This window comes from Eriocheir sinensis, chromosome 29 (genome assembly GCF_024679095.1).
Source record: "Eriocheir sinensis breed Jianghai 21 chromosome 29, ASM2467909v1, whole genome shotgun sequence".
In the NCBI taxonomy this organism is placed as follows: domain Eukaryota; kingdom Metazoa; phylum Arthropoda; class Malacostraca; order Decapoda; family Varunidae; genus Eriocheir; species Eriocheir sinensis.
The window spans coordinates 10,018,499-10,024,498 of record NC_066537.1 but is presented as its reverse complement, the minus strand read 5'-3'; the positions used below and the strand labels follow the sequence as shown (position 1 = coordinate 10,024,498).

Here is a 6,000-nt window from a genome sequence, read left to right as displayed (position 1 = left end):
AATGAAAACAACAACAAATAAGTGAATCTAACGAAGTAGGAAGAAGAAAAAACAAACAGTAAAAACATAAAAAAATAAACAACAAGAATTTAGTGAACTAGACAAACAAGAAACAGAAGGAAGAAGAAGAAGAAGAAGCAAAAACGAAGGACCAGAAGAAGGAAGAGGTAAACGAGGAGGCAAGGATGATGGCAGGAAGCTATCGCGGAGGGGGGAGCGGGGGGCTGGGGAGCGGGGGGACTGGTGGGGGGCCGCGCACCTCCGGCACCGTCACTCCCGTGGGCTCCCTCACCCCCGGGCGCCACACCCCCGTCTCGCTCTCCAACAAGAAGTACTACGATATTCTGGCGTAAGTGTGACGAGGGTGGGGAGGAGAGGGGGGTGGGGGATTAGTGGGGAATTGGGGATAGAGGAGACAGATAAAGGATAGGAGTGGGGGTTAGGAAGGGTTGGGGAAGGGTGGAAATGAATGGGGAATGGGGAGGATTGATAGGGAAAGATGAATTGGTTGGTAAAAGGGGATTGGGTCGGGTGGAAATAGGTAGGGAGGGGGGAGGAAGAGATGGGGAGGAGTGGGGAAAGGGGAGGAAGAGATGGGGAGGATTGATTGGAAAGAAGGTGAATTGGTTGATAAAAGGGGATTGGATAGGGTGGAAACAGGTAGGGAGGGGGAGGGGAGAAGAGATGGGGAAAAAGGGGAGGAGTAGGGGTAATAGTGGGGAAGGAGGGGGAGAAAATGATAGGAAAGGGGTGGTGAAAGGTGAGGAAGAGAGGAGATAAAGAGGGAAGGAGAGGAAGTTGTGGGGAAGAGGGGAGGAAGAAGGGACATTGATGGTGAAGGGGATGGTGGTGAGGAAGAAGAGGGGGCATGCGGAGATGGGTGAGGAAAGGGGAGGAAGAGATAGGGAGAAATGGGGAGGGGTAAAGAGGAGGGATGGGGATTGGGGGAGAAGGTGGGGAACAAGAGGTGGGGATTAGGGGGGAAGGAAGGGGATGAGCTACGAGAGGTAAAGAGTGTTGGGAATGTTAGCACTGCAGTAAGATGGGGAATAGCGTGTCAAATTGAAGGGGAGGGGAGGAGGAGGAAGAGGAGGAGGAGGAGGAGCAGGAGGAGGTATCACTGCAGAAGAAGTATTAGTAAGAGGATTAAAAAAAGAAGAAGAAACAAAGAGTAAGGTGGATGAGAAGGGCTGCAGAGAAGGAGGAGGAGGAGGACTGCAGGAAGAAGAGAATTGGCGCGGAGGAGCGAAGAGGAAGACTCGGGTAGTAGGAGGAAGAGGAGGAGGAGGAGGAGGATTCTAGTCTGGGTCCTCTCTCTCTCTCTCTCTCTCTCTCTCGACGTGTGTTCCTCCAACTTAAAAATCTTGTTAGCATCTTCTTCTTCTTCTTCTTCTTCTTCTTCTTCTTCTTCTTCCTCCTCCAGCCTACGATTCTTGACCTAGTTTTAGCCTCTCTCTCTCTCTCTCTCTCTCCTTTCTCTCTGTTTATATACCGGCCAAAGTTATCTCGATTCTCTTATTTCTTATTTTATTACTCTTGTCTATGTACTTGATCTTTATTACGTTTCCTCTGCAGTCTTCATCTTTATTATTATTATTATTATTATTATTATTATTATTGTTGTTGTTTTTGTTATTAGTGTTTAGGTATTAGCACTGTTCTATGTTCATATTCTTTCCTATTTGTTTTGCTTTCTCTCTCTCTCTCTCTCTCTCTCTCTCTCTCTCTTCCTACATCCTACCTTATCAGATACTCTTCTCACTCTCTCTCTCTCTCTCTCTCTCTGTGTGTCTGTCGTCACGTGGTGCAGTATCCTCTTCTACTTATTTGTTTCTTAATTTCCTTTATTCTCGCGCTGCTCAGTTACCAAGAGAGAGAGAGAGAGAGAGAGAGAGAGAGAGAGGGAGGGGGGGTGAGATTGAGTAATGTTAGTGAGAAACGTATCTGACAATGTAGGATGTAGGAAAGAAAGGAGAGGACGTGAGAGAGAGAGAGAGAGAGAGAGAGAGAGAGAGAGAGAGAGAGAGAGAGAGAGAGAGAGAGAGAGAGCATATAAACGTCTTAATATTAATCTGTTGTGTTAATTTATTAAGACTTGAATGACTTGTATTTTAATCTATACACAAAAAACTTTCCTATTACTTTCTTTTATTTATTTACCCATTCGGTTTTAGATCAGTTCAATGTTTTTGGGTTCATTTAATAATTCAATATTTTAAACCTCACCACAGCTGGCTTTCGTTTCTTCTGTTTTCTGTTCTTCGTTAACCTATGCCCAAAACTTGACCTGTTCCTCTGCTATTATCATTTTTTTTATTTATTTATTTATTTTACTTTTTTTTTCCTGCCCTTGAGTTGCTTCTTATACCTACTACAAGAAAGTGCAAACATATAGCTGTCATTTTTTTATTTATTTTTTTTATCAACATTTACCTCAGTTTTTTCCTCACTTTTTCTTGTATTCTTTATTTCTTTACCTTCTTTTATTCTGTTTGCCATGAGGGTTTTTTTCCTAAACTACCATAAAACATATTCGTCTCGACTCCCTTGACATATTCCAAGTTGCAATATATCACGTTCATTCCTCTTCCCTTCAAGTCAATGCTCTTTTTATGGCGGGTCCAAATTAGTGTTTTATTGGGTGTGTGTGTGTGTGTGTGTGTGTGTGTGTGTGTGTGTTTGCTCTTATCCCGGTCGTTGGCTTGGCTCCATGTGTGTGTGTGTTTGTTTGTGTCAGTCATATGGCTCAGTCGCAGTATGGGGTGGAGTGGGGGTGAGGGGAGAGAAGAGGGGGGAGGTGATGGGGAAGAAGGGATGATTGACATGTTTGCACTGGTAGAGGAAGGGAAGGATATGGGTGATGGGGAAGAGGTAGAGGGTGTGGGTGAGGGGAGAGGTAGTGTAGAGTAGGGGAGGGAAGGGGAATGGACAAGAGGAAGAGAGATGACAGGAGAGATGGGGAAGAGGATGGGGAGGGAATGAAGGGGAAGGGGAAGGAAGGTATGAGAAAGAGGAAAGGTATAGAAGAGAAGGGAAAGGAATTGAAGGGAAGGGGAGAAGGAGGAAAGAAGGGGAATGGGTGATAGAAGATGTAAACAGGTTTTTGTACACACACACACACACACACACACACACACACACACACACACACACACACACACACACACACACCACAGTAAACACCTTCAATTAAGAGAGAGAGAGAGAGAGAGAGAGAGAGAGAGAGAGAGAGAGAGAGAGAGAGAGAGAGAGAGAGAGAGAGAGAGAGAGCATGTGGGTAAAGGGAGGGAAGTGGAGAGGTCATAGGGTAGGAAAGGGAGGAAAGGGCAGAATAGGGAGGAAGGTTAAGGTTGTTTATTTGAAAGGGAGAGAGAAGGGAGGGAAGTGATGGTGGTGGTGGAGGGAGGGAGGGAGCAATGGAGAGAAACTGGTTACTGTCATGAGAGAGAAGGAGGGAAGGAGGGAGGGAAAGGGTACTGAGTATGTTGAAGGAGGGAGAGAGGGAGGGGAAGAAGAAGAAAGGGGAGGAAAGCTGAGTTAAATGGAAGGGGAGGAGGAGGAGGAGGAGGAGGGAAGGGGTGAAAGGGAGGAATGGGAGGGAGGTGAGTTTGTCGCATACAGGAAATGGAGGAGAGACAAGAAGAGGGAGAAGGAAGGAAGGAAGGAAAACTAGAAGGATTAAAGGAAAAAGAAAGAAGGAATGTTGGAAGGAAGGAAGACCACGAATTTAGAATAAGGAAAGGAAGACAAAAAAATAAGATGAAGGAAGGGAAGAGGGGAGAGGAAAAAGGTGAAAGGTGCGGTAGAAAGGAAGGAAAACCATAAATGAAGATGAAGGAAAGAGAAAAGGGATAAAAAGGAAAGAAAGGAAAACCACAAATGAAGATGAAGGAAAGAGAAAAGGGATAAAAAGGAAAGAAAAAGGAAGAACAATGAAAAAAGATGAAGAAAATGAAAAGGAGATAAGAAGGGAGGAAGAAAGGAAGGAAGAGAAAGAAGGAATAAATAAAAAATTAATAAAAAGAAGTGGAGAAACAGAAGAGAAGAGGAAAGGAGATAAGAAAAAGGAGCAATAGAAAGGAGAGAAAAAAGAATGGGCTTAGGAAAGAAGGGACGAGAAGAAGGGTGAAGGTGATGATGATGGTGAAGAAAAGATGGATGAAAGATAATTAAATAAAGATAAGGATAGAAATAAAACAGAATAAAGACGGAAAATGATAGACGATGATGATGATAAGGTATGGAAAAGAAAGAAAATAATAATAACAATGATAGATAATAAAGAATAAATGAATAATAAAGATAATAATTAATAAAAAAAAAGAGGGGTAGGTGGTGATGATAGTGATGATGACGGTGTTTGAATGGTGGTGATGAAAGAGCTAACAGACAAAGCTGATGATGATGGTGGTGAAAAGGGGGTGGTGGTGACATGCTTACGTGGTGATGACAATGGTGATGATGACAGGGTTAGGAAGAGAGGAGGAGGAGAAGAAGGGAGGAATATTATAGAAGAGGAGGAGGAGGAGGAGGAGGAGAATAAAGGTAAATGATAATGGTGGGAGTGGTGATGATGGTGGTGATGACAATGGTGATGATGACTGACGAAGAGAGGAGGAGGGAGGAGTATTATAGAGGAGGAGGAGGAGGAGAAGGAAGAGAATAAAGAGGTAAGGAGAGGGAGAAGGAGGAAGGAGAGGAAAGAGAGAGAAGGAAGGAAGGAAAACTAGGAAAATAGAAGAGGGAAAGAAGGAGGAGAGAGAAGGAAGGTAGGAAGGAACTAAAAACACGAATAAAGATGAAGGAAAGGAAAAGGAGAGGAGAAAAAAGAGAATTGGGAAAAGAAGAAGAGAAGAAGAAGAATAATTTGATAACGAAAATGAGAAAAACGAGAGGAGAAAAAGAAAAAAAATAGAATAATAAAAAAAATCGTATTACAGAAAGTGGGAAAGAAAATGAGAAGAAACAAGAGAAGAGAAAACCATATACAAGAAGAAGGAAGAGGAGAAACAAAGAGAAAACTATATATAAGAAGAAACAAGAGGAGAAAGGAAGATAAAATTATGTATAAGAGTGAAAAGAAAGTTATGGAGGAGAAATTTGAGAAAGAAAAGAAAGGAGAGAGGAAGAGAACAAGAAATTTATATATGAGAAAAGAAAAGAAAGTTTGGGGAAGAAAGAAAATAAGGAAAGGGAGAATAGAATAGAAAGAAAGAAAGAGAGAAATTGAAGAGGAATAGAACAAGAAAATTACATACAAGAAAAGAAAAGAAAGTATTGGATATGGAAGTTGAAGAAGAAAGAAAATAGAAAACGAGAATAGGAAAAAGAAATTGAAAAGGAAAAGAACAAGAAAATTATATATAAGAAAAGAAAGAAAGTATGAGAGAAGAAATTTGAGGAAGAAAGAAAACGAGAATTGAAAAGAGAGAAAGAAAGAAAGAAAGAAATTGAAACGCAAGGCAAAAGAAGTAATGGAGAAAGAGAAAGAGGAATAAAGAGGAGGAGGAGGAGGAAAAAGAGAAAGTAGGTGAGGACGAGACGATAAACAAGGAAATAAACAAAAATAAAGACGGGTAAACAAAAATAAGAGATAAACAAAAAATGATAAATATAGAAAATAAAGAAAAAGAATAAGAGATAAAGAGGGAAATAAACAAGTAATAAGTAAAAATATAAGTAAATTAAAAGGGTAAAGAAACAAAGAGAAAGAATAAGAAAAAAAGATAGCAAGAAATAAAGAGAAAACAAAACAAAGGGGAAATAAACAAAAATAAAGAATAAACAAGAATAAGATATAAACAAAAAAGTAAAATAGAGAAGATAAAGATAAAGAAAGTTAATGATAAGGAAGAGAAAGAAAGATAAAGAAGAGTAAACAAGAATAAGAGATAAGAGACAAAAAAGAAAGAAGATAAAGAAAGTTAAAGATAAAGAAGATAGAAAAAGATAAAGAAGAATAAGCAAGAATAACGGATAAGAAACAAAGAGTAAACTGAA

General features: G+C 40.6%; 1 protein-coding gene and 1 long non-coding RNA gene across 4 annotated transcripts in view; one reads left to right on the top strand and one right to left on the bottom strand.

Annotated features, from left to right (window-relative positions):
• The window catches only part of LOC127005027 (uncharacterized), a 4,790-nt gene extending 4,608 nt beyond the window's left edge, over window positions 1-182 (bottom strand). For all 3 annotated transcript variants that reach the window (XR_007758223.1, XR_007758220.1, XR_007758221.1), the window contains exon 1: window positions 1-182. This exon is cut by the window's left edge and continues 4,287 nt beyond it. This is a non-coding gene — a long non-coding RNA (uncharacterized LOC127005027).
• Window positions 1-6,000, top strand: part of LOC127005025 (TSC22 domain family protein 1-like) — a 105,536-nt gene that overhangs the window by 69,758 nt on the left and 29,778 nt on the right. The gene's annotated exons all lie outside the window — the stretch shown is intronic.